A 16,026-nucleotide genomic window follows, 5' to 3' on the forward strand; every position below is an offset into this window, starting at 1 on the left:
CCCGGCTCTGCCAATTATGTGCCACTTTGTCTTGGTGCTATGATTGCTTTCTTCGGAGAGGGAAATTCCTCTTTCATCAGTATGGACGCACTGTTTTCACACACCGCAAGTGCTGTGCTGCTGTGTCACTCATCCTATAAGAGCCAGTTTCAGACGAGGAGGGCTGACGAGCTGCCCGGGGATTGGCTGCCCCCGGCTGGGAGGGATTTGTGGGGAGGAAGGGCTGCAGCTTTACAGCAACAGAGTTTAGACTGTCTTTGCTTCATCATCTGAAGGCAAAATTTTCCAGATACGGCAGACGGCTCCCAGAGTACAATACACAGGGAATGAGGACTATTTACATGGAAATTTCTGCCTCATGATGCAGCGGAGAAGCCTCGGCCGCTGGATTCTGCCAGATGTTCCCGGGGTTACTGTAAAAGGGAAAAAGAGGCAGAGCTAAACAAGGTAAGAGAATCACCCCCCCCCTTTTTTTTTTTTTGAATGTTTAAAGAGTTTGCTGCAGTATATGGTGCATTCCATGTGTGTTGCTTAGGGAAGCCAGGGAAACCGGATTCCACTAATTCAAATGTAACACTTGCCGGGGACCCTGGAGTTTTACGTAACATTTTGATTTGAGGGGAAAAAAAAAAAAAGGAAGAAAGAAAGAAACGGCAAAAGCTTGAATCTGTGCCGCCTGACTGGGGTGAGGCATGAAACGAGTGTTTATTTCAAAGAAGAGATCCATTTTATTACTCAACAAAAACTGTGAATTCCTGGGAGCGTTCTTATGTTCTTGTTCTAGAAAATTTTCATTACTGCCCCAGTTCGCTCCCGAATAAATAAAGTTTACGTTGATCCTGCTATTTGAAAACGGACTGGTAATGAAGAAGAAAAGGAAAACTTCATAGTAAATAACCATCGGTTGAATGTTTAGCCAAAAATACGTCTATGTGTTAGAAATTAGGGACCCACCTAGCCCTATAATGCCACGGCTTTGAGTTTCAAAAGCACATTTTTTAACAAGCCAGCAAGAGGTAGCTTTCTGACAAGTTTTCGATACTGTAGTTCAATGTTTACATTTCTTTTTCTGAGCCTTTGTTTCCAGCTTAAAAGTGGAACCATTATATTCAAAAGTAAAGCTGGGTTAATAATGCTTACTGCAATTATCTGATCTTTATGCATTTTTAATGAGAACACACAGCCAGCAGAATAATTTAATGAGGGCAGGCTAGCTTTTAAAGCTGTGTCTTCACTATGCCGAACCATATCAACTTTCTTGCCGAGAAGCAGCAGGGAGAAATGATGGAGATTTATTTTTAACACACTTGGCCCAAGAGAAGGAAATGATATATTTGTTAAAGAATTCTTTCTGCCCTTTTCCGTTTTAAATTTCTGCCAGGCATGAGGAAACTGTGCTTTTTTGTTAGGCCTCGGAAGCATGTGTTTACAATAAATGTGTAACATTTTTAGAATAGTTAGCAAGCACTGAAGCGAAGAAAAAAATCTGACTTGCCTAACCACTACTACCGTGAATGCTCTTCGAGAAACATTACTGTCCTTTTAAAAGACAAAGGTTAAGTGGAAAGACAATTTGTTAATTTGGTAATATGTGCATTGGGGAGCTAAATAAAGTGGGGGAAAAAAGGAGGGCATGCTTATAATCTTTAAATAAGATGAAGTTTCTTCAGCTATCCTGCCTGTTTTCTGAGGAGCAGTTCAAATATTCATTTAAATAAGGGCAATGCCACGTAGATTCTTCCAGACCCACTGTTTTTACTTTCAAGGAGAAGTGCAGGACACTAGCCCAGAACTTCTGACGTCATCCCCCAACTATTTCTGCTGGGTGTTCTTTTATTCAGGCTCGTGGAGAGGAATATTGCTTTACGTCCTGGCCAGGAACATTCTGACTCTCTCTTGGCAGGTCTTGAGTTATGTCTTCATATTTTAGCCTGTCCTTTCTAAACCCTAAACCCATCTCCAGCGTAAATAGGGCATCTCCTACCTGCCTCACGTCGGGCGGGTCCGAGCAGTTTCTCTGCAGGGTTCTGGCCGTCCTGGCGAAGAGCAGTGGGGAGCGGAGCACGGGCTTTGCTTCTGGCCCAACTTCGCCTGGCACAGCCCAGTACTGCCACCTGGGTGGATAGTGCCTGTGGCCTCATTCCCAGTTCCCCGGAGCCACTGTGTAGGACCAAGGTTATGCCACCAAGTTCGTGGCTGGCCGTGATGGTGGGAACAGCTGCTTTTACATAAAGAGCACCATGCCTGGTGCAGATGGGCTGAAGGAAGGGAAGTCCAGTACTGCAGGCTGTTAATCTGTGTCACAGGTGGTAACCTGGGTCGGAGAGATCAGGGGAAGGTAGCATTTAATATGGGGCCTCTGAAGGGAGAATTTCCAGACGAACAGACCGGAGTTCTGGGGAGTTCCCGGTTCTAGTTTACATTCCCTTTCCAGCTGCTTGTGTAGCCCTAAGCAGGCACCCTCCTTCGTTCTTCTCTCTCTTAATAGAACTGAGTAATACTTGCTACACTTTTCTCTCATAATTCCAGCATTCATTTTGAGAGGCCTTGACCTTGTACCAAAAAAATAAATAAAATAAAATAAAATAAAATAAAATAAAATAATAAAATAAAATAAAAAGAAGTCATCTGTCTCTTGCTACAATGAGCTATTTAAAGTACAAAGGGATAAAACCTCCGTATTAATGAAACAGTTGGCAAATGCCTTAGGGTATTAAGATAAATAGTCATATTTCCAGAACCCTTCACTCTACTGTGTGCTCAGGTCAATTTTCTAGGGATATTTATCCTTAAACCAACAAACAAAATTTCCAAGGAATTCAGAGCATTGCTGTTTGCATTTTCTCCATCGATCTCATGCAATATACCAGAAGCTGTGCCAACCAGACTATTTCAGACGTAGGCCTTGTAGTGCCCAAAGCATTTAGTGCTATTTTTGCTTTGACTTTGCATTAAATTTGTGAGAGTAGATTGAATAAGAGAGAGAATATGAGGAAAAGAGGAAAATACGCTTGCAAAATATACTGGTTATGTAGCTTTACTGGTTACCGGCCTGCCTCCTCTCTGCTAGTTGTTTTAATTTGCTGTTGCTATGGCGAAAACAAATCAATATCACATGGCCACCAGCCAGTCCCGCGCTCGGGGAGCGCCATCGAAATTCAAGATCAGGCACTCAAGATTCCGAGCGAGAATTGGGAGAAAAGCATTTAGATTTGAGTTTGAGAGAATTCCTGACGATAGACTGACCAGGCTCAGTCTCTCATGCCCTTCCACTCCCTTTCCTCCTGCACTTTCTTACTGATAATGAGAGAAGATGGGGGAAGAAGGCATATTGATTTGTTTACATTTTCCAAAATGACAAAACGTACCGTCAGCATAGAAGCAGGTTGGTAACGTTGCAAGGGGTAAAGGATTCTGACTGATGAAAGGTGATAAAACTGTGGGGCATGTTTGTTGAAAACATAGTTTGGGGGCCTTGAATATCTCTGGGTACAGCTGCACCTGAAAGCTGACAGGGTCAGAAACAGTTACTGTGTCATATCAGGCAGAGAAATCTGGCAGCTCGAGAGAGCGGGGGCAGTGGAGGCGAGGGGCATTAGAGAAAGGTGGGGGTGTAAACCATCAGCCAGTAGCAAAGTCAAGGCAAAGCTGTAGGTCCAGAGTCAGGCCAGGTGAGCACGGAACCCCAGGGACAGAGAGGAACAGGGTAAAGGACTTCGCTCCTTTCACAAAGTCTGCCCGAAGGCCTGGCAAGGAAAGAGAGGAAGGGGCTGCAGAGAGAAGCAAAGGGGTCATGCGCCCAGGCGTCCTTTCTGGAATGGTCCACCGAACCAGATGGGCGGAGTTGCGCTTGGCCGCGTGGAGCCAGGGACTTGATATTTCACGCGTTGGTTTCTCTCGGAAGAACGAGGCAGGAAGACGTAGCTGGGCTTTTAAATTAGTTACAATACAGTGTTTTTCTCCTGGTTTTTTTTACTCAGCTCAGTTGTTTCTTAGGTTTTGTGTGCAAACTGGGGGTTGCAGCTGTGATAACATTCATAGTAAGCAGTCCAGGGTGGCGTCAATGCTGAGTCTGCATCAGGTCGGTGCCTCCGAAGGCTCGGCAGCCGAGGCTAGTCCCGCTTCTGTTGTGAGAGTGAAAACAGGTGTGAAAGGTAAAGCCCCAGGGTTTCTTTTGTGAACCTGAGCCACAGGCCAGTGGACAAACTTTCAGCTGGCCCACTCCCCTTGACGCGGGAGAAACGCTTGGTAATAAAAGTGGACCCAACGACTTACCTTAGCGCTCTGACAAAGAACGCATTGTCTAGAAGATGCTAGGTCAGTATATTCCATCAATCAGTCAACAAGTGTTTATTAAACACCTCTTGGGTTCTCTGGCTTTTGCTATTCAGTTAAAACGAGTCAATTACCTAATACCTGACTTAGTGTATGTGCAAAATCAGCGGCAGAAAGAAATGATGCAAAATTGTAAGTTTTAAAGACTTTAATAAATGTATTGGTTAATGTTAATTTCACCTTGACTATCAGGCATTAATTGTAGGTTTCAGATCGTTCTTGGTGTTTGGTGGGGGGAGAATAAGGGAAGGAATTTTGAGTTTTAAATGTCTATATGCACTTTCCTCACCTCTGTTACTTTCCTCAGCATAAGTGCTGTTTAAATAACATATAAAGATGTAAGATGGGCAATAGACCTATGAGAACGTGCTGGAAAGTCCCAAATAAGAGGCCACTGAGAGCAATCACCCAGTCTCAGCAAGCTGAGATTCAGCCCCAAAGTGACTGGGGAATATGGACGCATCTAAAAAGCCTTAAACACCAGTCACCAAAAGGAAATCCTAGATCCTCTCCCATACTCCAGAGCCTCGGGGTACCTGGGAGCCCCTGATGTAATTATCTCGCCATCCCCGTCCCAGTAAGGAAACCTGATTCCCCACCCTGGAGCATTAAACTACCCCGCTTTTTCCCTTAAAAACAGAGTTACTTAAAAAAAAAAAAAAAAAACGGTTTCCCCTTTTAAACACAAAGTTTTTTCTTTCCTTTGCTTATTTGTTGTTTTCTTTCTTTCTTTCTTTCTTTCTTTCTTTCTTTCTTTCTTTTTACTCTAACTTTTTTTTTCTTTACTCTAACGTCTCTGTGTATTTTCTGGGTGCAGACAAACTGCAAGGTTAAGGACTCACTTTGTGGAGAACTGAGTGGGAGACTGAGGGACGTAAACGAGCCTAAAGAAGTCTTTTTAGTTACGAGTCTTGGCAGGCAGATGGGCTGTTCTAAGGTTTAGGAGCATCCAGGCAGCTGGCTGCTGTACGAGCTTGTGGGGGGGGGGGCGGGTGAGCCCCCCTCAGAGGACAGAGGGAGGAGGCAAGGAACACCCAGCACTGCAGGTCCTGGGTCTTAAGCATTTGCAATCCACGATCGCTGGGGAACAAGATACTTACAAACAAGATAAGAATAGGTCAGCACACAAATGTCTTCAGAAGAATAATTAACATATGTATAGTTTCTTACACTTTACAAAGGGCTTTCACAGACCTTATCTCAATTAACAGTTCAAAAAAGAGGGTTTAAAAAATCCAGAAGCCTAAAATTAGAGCACTGGGTAAAGCTCCTGGAACAGATGAGTTATAAACTGGATTAAAAAAAAAAAAAAACAAAAAACTTTTATTCATTTATTTTTGCCCGTGGTTAGTGACTTGAATTTTGAAAAGCAGGAAAAACTTCTAAGTATCCCTGGTGCATGTACACATGTCACTATCTCCTGTCCCCACAAGCTTTCTTGGACAATTCCTTGTAACCAGTACTGCAGACAGCCTAGTTCCCAAGGCAGAACAAGAAGAGAGGCTGATGGCTTTGCTTTCTCAGCTCTGACTGTTCAGAAGGTGCCAGGGGACAAAACCTATACTGGGTTCGTGCACCAGCCTAGCCACATAGTAGCCAGGTAAGTTTGGCTATGGATGGCAGGGAGGTGCTTCTAGAACATAAAGTTCATTAATGGTTGTAAATTGCCCGCACACGTGGGAAAAAACAAAATTCAAAGTATTCCTTTTGCCTATGAGAGCTTCTCATTGAGTCCTCTTAGGCCTGCTAATGGGGTGGGGGAGAAATTAATATTTTACAACATATCTCATTTAATTTGAGCCTTTGAAGAATATCACAACGTTAATGCTCTCCCCGCAAAGTTAATGATGGTCCATAGAACGAGAGAAGTTCCCAAAGGTTCAGTAACACACCCGTGAGCCCATCGCTAATACTTGCTAGAGCCAGTATGTAAGCTCAGACCCTGACAGGGTAGGCAGCACCGTGTTTTCAGCTGAGCAAATGAAAAGGAGAAAATAAAAATCATTCATTTTCAGAAAGAAATAGGTGGAGGTAGGAGGGCAATTGTTTTTAGAGATCCCAGATATGACTGATACAGTTCATATTATGACGCCAAAGTGCTAGGTGTGATAATAACAGTGATGTCTTACAGGTACGTATCCCTTCAGTTTTTATCACTTCTTTAATGGTCCCAACATTTCCTTCTTGTTCCTGTTTTATAATTTAAACAAAAACTGAACTTGAGTGAGGTTAAACAATGTGTTCAAAGATTTTTTTTTTTTTTCAGTAGCCAAAAAAAAGCAGAAAAGCTAGTCCTCAAAGCTATGGGAATCTGTGCACATGATATTCAATGAGATAAAAGTCTTTAAATGAAGTCACACTGCAGTCTGACTTGGAGTTTTCTTGTAATGGATGTTGCACAGTGGATAGAGCCCAACCCAAGCAATTTTGGAAAGACAGTAATATTTTTAATTAAGATATTGAATTATTTTAAAAATCTATAAATTTCTGGCATCCTAGATGCAAACTTCAATTAATCAACTAAAAAGTATTGGTGAAGCATACATTATATTAGTGATTTACTAGTTGTAATTTTAAATGCTCTGGTTGTTCAAGCAAGCAGAACTTTGTTCGGGCTGGAGTAGTAGATAACTTTATAGAAGGAAGCTCTATCCTGTAGCTCTGAATGGATATATTTTGTCCAGATCAGTGGTCCTAAAGTGGGAAGTCTACACCCGACCTAGGGCAAGATGATTCACTAGGTAAGGAATAGCTGAACTTGTGTCTTATACATTATTTAGCTCATCCTTTTAAAATGTCGATTTTCACATATGTTGGATAATATATGTAACATATTAGCATTGTTATGCAAGTGTAACATTTATAAATAAGTAACAACCTCATGACAGTTGTGCCTGCTCAAAGATATTTTTCAGGTAGGGGTATTTGTTCAATAAAGTTTGGAGAGGACAGGAGTCAGAATTAGAGAAAAGAAAGTCATCTCCAGAGGAGGAAACAGCATGACGTGATGTAGGGGGCAGTGCGGAAGCTTAAACTTGTCTCTGGAGAGCAGGGATTAGATGTTGGGGAGCAGTAGGAAATAGGGGTAGTGGGGAAATAGAACGTGGGGGAAGTCCGAATATGGAAGACCTGAGGAGCTATGTCGAGCTTAATTTTGTTACTTACAACATCATATCTAGTGTTTTAAAAGTGTTCAATTACAACTTGTAAGAGAGGGCTGGAGATCTGAAAATTTGTAACATATGATGCCACTGGGGGAAAAAAATCTTTTGCCATATTCTAGGTATGATGTGGGAAAAAGTGGGCTTAGAATAGCATTGTGGGGATAGAAGAGAAAGGGCAAATCCAAAAGGTCCTTGAAGAGAAAATAATGGAAACTAGTGAGAGCTTATAAGAGCCAAAATGGCACTGGAGTTATCAGGAAAAATGTCAGTGGAACCCTAACAGAAAACAGGGGCGGATGGGAAAAGGAACCAATCAGTAGGAGCGGGGTGGTGGAACAGAAGAAGATGATGAATGGCGCGTTCTGGTCGTGGTGTTTTAGCTAATGGTGGGTCATCCAAGTGGGCTATTCCATAGACATCTGACAGTGTGGGAACGGAGAACAGCTTAGATGCAGGGCTTCAAATGTCAATTGAGACATACCTGTGTTGCAGTCATAATCCAAGCCAAGGATGCTGACAACCTCCAAGGCAAAGGGACCATAAATAGAGGCAGGCAGATGACCAAGGATGGGCCTTGGGGGAGGACTGCCAGAGGCCTAGAAGAGCAGAAATGCTAGCAAAGAATTGGGAAAATAAACAGCCCCAAAGGAGCAAAATTGTCAACCAAAAAGTGAGTTCCAAGACTCTTAAGCACCGTACCGCAGTCTCCGTGGTTCCACGGGATGACAGTGCGGCTTCCCACACTGCATTATCCCGCTGCGCATGGTTGACCCTCTTTGGCATGAGTGCTCAAGCCAGGGCCCTCTTGAAGGCAAATATTGGTTCGCTGTAATGGTGAGAGTCTCAGGATACTGGATGGATAGGGAGATCTTCCTGCTGCATTTTTCATATATACGGTAGCCTTTTTTTAAAAAATAGATTTTCAGTAATAACCAGAAGAAAACACTTAAAACCAGCAACTATCAAGACTTCAGTGTCTGTATCTTGAAATACACCTTTTGGGGTGGTGTCATTGGTTAGAATGTTACTTCCAGGGCGATTGGAGATTTCTCTGGACACCGGTCATCCTATTCTCACAGACCCAGAGGTCTGTTTATTCTTGAATCCAGCAGGTCTCTGCCGAACCCAGCCATTAGGAGCTCGAGAAAATGAGAAAAGCACTCAAAGTGGGTAAACGGTTGCCGTCCTCATAGCAGACCCCCGCAGTACGTAAACCATAGCACCACTTCTCAGACTTCCACGTGCATAGGGAATCAGCCGGGAATCTTATTAAAAATGAGATTCTGATTCAACAGATTTGGAGTGGGGCCTGAGAGTCTGCATTTCTAACAAGCTCCCGGACGATGAACACGCTGCTCATCAGCAAAGCTCTAGAGCACAATGGCAGTTTTGCTAACATAAATGTAGATGGCGGCAGACCACTGCATCTGGCGTGGTTTTCAAGGAGTGCTCTCTGGGGCTGGGAGCCAGGACCTACCTCCTTGACACAGTAAGCCTTTCCAAACTGCTCAGGCTCAGAGTGGGGCGAGGATGAACTGACTTATGCCGTGGGCCTTGCCCCAAAGCCTCTGTAGTCAAGGGTGAAAGGCAGGGCCTTGGGCTGTTTCCAGGAGTTCTGTGCTTTAGACAGCTGGTCTGTGGATGTCTCCCCGTGCTCGTAGTGGAACTCTGACCAACTCATCATCTCCCTTCATGGTGCAGGGAATGTCATTCTTCCCTTATTCTCTCCAAAGAATATGAAGAATAGAGAGGACGTGTTAAAGGTGATGAAGATCGCATCTGTTTAAAAATGCTACTTTTGGGGCGCCTGGGTGGCGCAGTCGGTTAAGCGTCCGACTTCAGCCAGGTCACGATCTCGCGGTCCGTGAGTTCGAGCCCCGCGTCGGGCTCTGGGCTGATGGCTCGGAGCCTGGAGCCTGTTTCCGATTCTGTGTCTCCCTCTCTCTCTGCCCCTCCCCCGTTCATGCTCTGTCTCTCTCTGTCCCAAAAATAAATAAAAAACGTTGAAAAAAAAAAAAAAAAAATTTAAAAATGCTACTTTTAATGTTTTGCAGTAGAAGTGAAGACAGTTTTAGAAATGATAGCTGTCTAAGGTGGTGGCTCAAGGGAAATGTCCAGGCCTGATTGTGGACAGCTTTGTATCTTGTCACAAGTCTTACACCTTCTTTTGTGTCCATCTCTCTTTCCTTCCTTGAATGCTTCATTTTCCTGTCCATCTGCACGCGGCCCCTCTTTCCTGGGCCGAGTCTAGCTAAACTGATTTGGGGGAAGTCTTCCCTGCCCAGATGCTGGTTCAGTTCACACACAGATGGCTGGTGTTTTCTTGCATTTTTAATTTAACCAATAGCCTTTCAAGAATGAAGGGAAACGAGTGTCAGTTGAGTATATTGAGTGCCTGCTATATGCCAAGCCCTCTGCTGGGAGCTTTGTGGACATTGACCCATGAAGAATTTTTATGAAGAAAATAAAGTCCCGGGAGCTGAGTTACTTGCAAGGGTCACACACTAACAAGTGACAGAGCAAGCGGTGAAACCCCAGTCGGTGGTCTCCAAAGGCCCGACCTTTTCCAAAGGTGCTTCCTTGGGGGTTTGCTTTAGAAAAACTTGTCTTACATTTGTACATACTGCTAGCCGAATTCACTCCACTTACACTTGTGTGTAAGACAGAACACAAACAAGCAATTAGTGGCATACTGTTCGGGCATGAGTTCAGTTTCAGCCAGGAGCTCCCCTTCCCAAAGGGACCTGATAAATCGCCAGGGATGGCCAGAGCCTTCTCTCCGTTATTTGTTGTCATTTGTTGGCCTTTTCTTTACTCTTGAATCTCGTGTGTGTGTGTGTGTGTGTGTGTGTGTGTGTGTGTGTGTGTGTAAGAAGCTTAAAGACCTAAAGATGTCAACTTATTGATACCTTAAATAGATAACATATGTAAAAGCCCATTATCGGCTGTGGGGCATGTACAAGAGGGAGATGTGTTGTGTTGTGGCTTTGCTGTGCTCTGTGAAAGTTCTTAGAAACCGCTTTTCTTGTCCCCCGCCTTCCCTCTTCTCTCACATGCGTGTCTCCCATCCTCTGCCGAGGCCCGTGCTGCTTGTTTCTAGTGCGTGTACCCACCATCCTGTTTCTTGCTTGGCCTGCTCCTGAGCCAGCCCATCGTCTCTTTTCTCTTGCTCTTCTCTCTGCCGAGGCATCTCTCCCGGGCACCCCTGCTAACGGGCACACATAGTTGCCCACTGCTCCTGGGGTTCCACTCACACCTGGCTCTTAGCTGATAGAAAGGTCTATTTATTTGCCCCCTTAGGAAGCCCATCCTTCCAGCCCTAAAGTATCAGCTTCCTGGCAGCCACCACAAAGACCATCCCCTCAGGAAACAAAACAAACCCTATCTCCAGAGTTTCCCTGTTTCTTTTCTTTCAAGTTCCCTGTTTGCTAGTAGGCTGCAATTAAGAGTCAGGATCAAAGGGAACTAGCTGCCTCTGGGGCTGCAGGGACCCACCAAGAACTTTGGTCTCCTTAACTCCTTACTCCCTGTGATCTGCTCACCTGCACCTCTCTGTTCTGCTGGTGCTCAGGTGTTGGGGCTGCGGGAGCTTGGGGAGATGCCTCAGGGCCTCAGGAGGGGCTCCTCACACACTCGAGACCCTAATAGCCCCTCCTCCCGACTTAAAAAACCCACAAACATAAGGTGAAGATCAGAGGCAATCCCAAATTGGGAGGAATTGGAGGGATTGTCTAGCACAGCTCATGTCTACCCCCCACCACAGCCCTGCTACCCAGGTTCTCATGGCTTCTTTCCCCTCTGTTGACTGGACAATCACTGCCCCAGAGTGCTTACGAACTATAACATTCTGTTGTAAAATTCAGCCTTGTGCTGAGACGAAATGTGACTCCAGTGACCTTCACTCTCCGGCCCTCGTCTGGGCCTTTGGAGTGACCCAGATGCTTCTTCAGTGGGTGAGTCTCTTCATATATTGAAAGATGGCAATCAGGCTGCCTCTCATAGGAGCAGCTGGCAGCTCCCTTATTTAGGATGTAATACATTTATTTATGCAACTTAGCCCGCTCTGAGTTTCTCTTGGGTCACTCTGAGTTTCTCACGTTGACCCACATCGCTATCCTACTTGAACCTTGAACCAGCTGTGTTAGAGAAAGGGGTGGGGCACGCCGTGTTCCCTCAGCTCTGTGCAGGTGAAGTGAGGAAGGTCAGACATCTTCCCCAATGGCGTGGGATGCTTAAAAATTTTTGTCAATCCCAACAAGAGGCTATAGACGCCTTTGGAAATACCTGGCAAGATGCTGGGCATTGACTTGCAAAACCACCCATAGGATGATGGATAGACAGATTGATTTAGATGGATATATATGTATGTAGACAGGTAGAGAAAGACATTAATATACACATAAACACATATAGAGCCGTAGACCCAGATTTAGATTAATATATGTAGATAGTTACAGATAAATATTTGTATATACAGATAAAGTTAGGTAGAGATTTAGGTTAATATATATTATGTATTTAGATTAATATACATACACAGATAGATATATGCACACAGATATATACATTGATATGTACACACACAACAACAGATCTAGATTAGTGTGTATACAGACACAGACAGATAATCCACACAATTTGAATACCACACTAAAGCGGCTTTTAGACCTAAAGCACTTGTTCGGGGTGTTCTTTTGTTGTGTTGTTTCTGGTTTGGGACTCAACAAAATGGTGATCGTTGTCGCCGTGGCTCTTGGTCCTCCTGAGTCCCTCCGTGGCTGAGCACAGCCCCTCCACAACTTGGAGACATATTCCGCCATCAGCAGATGCCAAGGTCACCGAAGGAACTAATTAATCCCAGCTCCAGTCGACAGCGAGCTGCACTAACCTGTCCTCCTTCCTCAGAGAGGGAGAAACCAGGAAGGATTTTCTCCTTCAGTTCCGCCCGGGGCCTACTCAGGGACACCCTGTGCAAACAAAGGAAGGGCTGGTCAACTGTTTCCCGACTAGCTGGCCAGGTTTTCATCTAGAGAAAAGCCCGTTCAAGGGCTCTCAAACATGAGTTGAGAAAAGCCTTCCAGATTCTCTTAGGAAAATTCCCAGGTTGATATTTAACCTAAAGATCCCCAGGCCTCGACTCTACCTTTTTTTTTTCTCTCTCTTTACTACTAGTTTTACTAATGTCCATAAACCCAGCCAGCACTCTCGTCCATGCTGAAAATGTGCCTTTTTAATTAAAACTACAAGTTTTCTAGCTGACCACGAGGGAGCATAAATTTCTTCCCCCTCGGGGTAAGATTGATGTCGTATCGCCCAGACCGTGCTAAATAATTGATCAGAAAAAGTAATTGAGAGGAGTGCTTATTTTGGGAAATGTTGGCAGCCGATAACCCAAGATGGGAAGTTGGAGAACGTTGCTGTTTAAAACATGGTGGAAACCGGAGTCAGCATTAGTCTTCTTAGCCAGATACATGTTGGGTCTTGAGTTAATGGTTGTGTGCCTGTGGATTTTTATTTGATGTTCTGATCTCTTCCTTCCAGGCTGACAATTAGTGCAGAGAGTCACGACTTGGGCTCTGTGCTTTGTCAACGGTAGGGAGTCTCTGTCGTAGATCCGGTCAGTGCAGTTCCATCCCGGCCCTCTGTGTCTCCCCCGAGGCACCCCCCCCCCCCCCCAGCTGCGAAAGCGGGAGGGACATGGGCTCGGGCGTTAGTTTCCCTTTACAGTTTGGCAAATCCCAGCACCTTCTGGAGTTAGGTTTGTGACACTCTCCATCTTGCTCACTGGCTAAAAACAGAAGAAAAAAAAAAAAACCCACCAAAATCAAAACCATATGTTCCACAGAATATCAGGCTTCTAGTGAACACTGTGCTATCAAATAATCACCGCCGACCTAGCCCTATATTTGAAGGCTACAGGCACAGGAGCTGATCTGCTCTGGCCGGAGGCTGAGGCAGGTAGAGAAGGGCCATTCTGTTTGCTTCCTTTCTCAAAATGGCACATCGCTGGAGCCTTTCAGCTTCTAGTGGGGGACGCAGAAAGAGACTGCATTTACTGACTTATTTCCCTTCTTCCCATCTTCCTTCTTCCCTTCACATTTTCAGGATTGAAAATTAGAAACACTTTTCTCCTACATGCAAAATTTCTCTCTCTCTCTCTCTCTCTCTCTCTCTCACACACACACACACACACACACACACACACACACTTTTTTTACCCCCTGCTTTGAAATGGCAATTGCTGCCAGACAGGGCTTCTCCAAGAACCCACTGCCGTCCTCTCCACAACAGTCAAAGGGTTAATTTAAGATGTAGCCAGCTAGTGAGATGTAGTAGCTAGTTCAAGAGAGGGGTCACCCTTTGGCGACAGGGGTTCTCAGGGTCCTGCTAATACGTTATTCCTCGGTCTGAGGGTGGGTCACACAGATGTGTTCACTTTGTGAAAATCCAGTGACTGGACACTTAGGATGTGTGATCTTTCTGTTTTTAATAAAATGTTTAAAAGTGTAGCTGGCTACCCGGCACTGTCTATTGTAAGATAAAGGGAAGTGGGTGGGACGGCACCCCATATCCTTTTCTCACTGAGGCCCCGCCCCCTCCTTATCTGTTCTCCCCTCTTTCTGGGCTCTAGCAGTGGGCTCTGTTCCCACGACTAGTGAGGTCCCTGAAGCACCATCGCATCCTACCCCCGGGCCAGGGGGAAGTTCATGCTTCACATTCAGACTTGAAAAGGAGATCATCATCATCCACATCAAATAATAACCATAATAATAGTGCCACTTTGGTATGGTTTACAAAGCATGTCCTTTTCTCCTCCTGTGCTTATGTTTTATGTCTTACAAACACGTGCAAGTCGTGCTTAAAGTGTTTTGGGGTTCTTTTTTTTAATCCTATTTGGCAAACAAGACCAGTGGAGGGAAGGAACTGTGTGAGGACCGCAGATGGCCGCACCGTTTGCCCTTTCTTCCCGTGTAACCCTAGATTTGTGGGAGTGCGTATAAGTCAAGGGAGTGCAGGTCTCAAAAAATAAATAAGAGTGACTAAGGATGGCAAGAATGTACAGCTTGCGGGCCATCCACAGGGATTTGAATCCTGGCTTCCCCTACTTAGGATGAACAAAAGTCACAAGTCACTTGGAACTTTGATCTCCTGATTGGCCCAGTCAATCAAGGTGATCATTCCGTGTTTCAGGATTTTTGTTTAGATTTGGGGCCACAAGATACCAGAAGTGCCCTGCACACAGTGAAAGCCCCGTGTCAACAGGCTGATCATCATTCACTTAATCTTTACTTGTTCTGCCGGGGCAAACACATTCTATTTAGTGAAGTTTTCTTGGCAAAAGAAAAATTTGCAGAAAAAAAAAAAAAGTACCGTGTGAAAGGTTGAGGAAATATGTCTTAAATTTTCCTCATTTCCTTTCCTGTCATGGAATTTGTTCTCTGGTGCGACAGATAAGATGTATAAATAAACCGCAACGGTGAAGGTAATTCGTGCCACAAGGGCGGTATAAGGTTCCTTGTCAGTAGACTCCTGCTGTGCAGGTGAAGCAGGGAAGTCTTCTTGGAGGAGGCAGCCTCTGACACGGCCTGTGAAGGAAAGCACCCATGCAGGTTTCTCTGGAGAATAGGGCAGAATCCAGAGAGTATTCATGGGAGCACAGCTAAAATGTTTGGCATGATTATGCCTCAATTGTGGAGGACCCTGAATGCCAAACTTTGAATTTTGAACTTTATTCCAAGTACGGCGGAGAGCCACCAAATGTTTGTGAACAGGTGAGTGGGGGAGCGGGGGAGACGTCAGACACTGCTTGGGGAGATAATTCTGTGAGTACAGCTTAGAGCTGAGAGCTGTGGGCACCCAGGAAGTCATGGAGGAGAGAGCAGGTGACAAGGATCCGGCAGGGGTCATGCACTCATACAGGAGTGGCTTCCCAGCTGCTGGGGCAGGACCCTTGGAAGCCAAGGGAAAGGGAGGGAAGTCCGGGATGACCCGGAGACCATGAACTTCAGTGACAGAAACATTCATGACACCGGAGACAGACACATGCAGGAAGGATGGGGAAAGATATGAGATTGGTTCTGGTCACTGGAAGTTTGAAGTTGGAATGTTCTCATGGAAGTATAGGTCTGGGCTTCCATAGAGTGCAGAGCTGGGAGTCCATTGGGGACTCATCCACAGAGGAGTGGAATTTGAAATCATAAAGGAGTTTGAGATAGCTAAGGGGTTCCCTCGGAGAACTAGAAAATGGTTGATGGCACAGCCTTGGGGAGCACTTACATTTGAGGCGATCTCCTAGGCACACTCCCGGTGGCAGGGAATCTGAAAGCAAAGAGATTTGCAGAGACAGCAGGTGTTCTTGGGACAGGTGTGTGGGCCTCAGGGCGTCTCTCAATGCCCTTGGATCTGTGAGAAGCCATCATGCTGTTCACTATGTCCTAGAAATAACGTGGGCGGGTGATGTAATATGGATGAGTATTCGGTTCTCCTAAAACCAAGTGCTAATGGGAAAGAAAGAAAGTTCAGTGAC

The 16,026-nt window shown here is 45.0% G+C and overlaps 1 protein-coding gene across 4 annotated transcripts in view; it reads left to right on the forward strand.

The window, feature by feature from the left end:
• Positions 1–202: 202 nt before the first annotated feature.
• The window catches only part of MBNL2 (muscleblind like splicing regulator 2), a 158,105-nt gene continuing 142,281 nt past the window's right edge, over positions 203–16,026 (forward strand). For 3 of the 4 annotated variants that reach the window (XM_042929356.1, XM_042929365.1, XM_042929384.1), the window contains exon 1: positions 203–447. The gene's annotated coding sequence lies outside the window, so the exon portion shown is untranslated. The remainder of the gene's footprint in view (positions 448–16,026) is intronic. The other variant, XM_042929374.1, reaches the window with a different exon arrangement.

Source organism: Panthera leo, chromosome A1, assembly GCF_018350215.1.
Source record: "Panthera leo isolate Ple1 chromosome A1, P.leo_Ple1_pat1.1, whole genome shotgun sequence".
Taxonomy (NCBI): Eukaryota; Metazoa; Chordata; class Mammalia; order Carnivora; family Felidae; genus Panthera; species Panthera leo.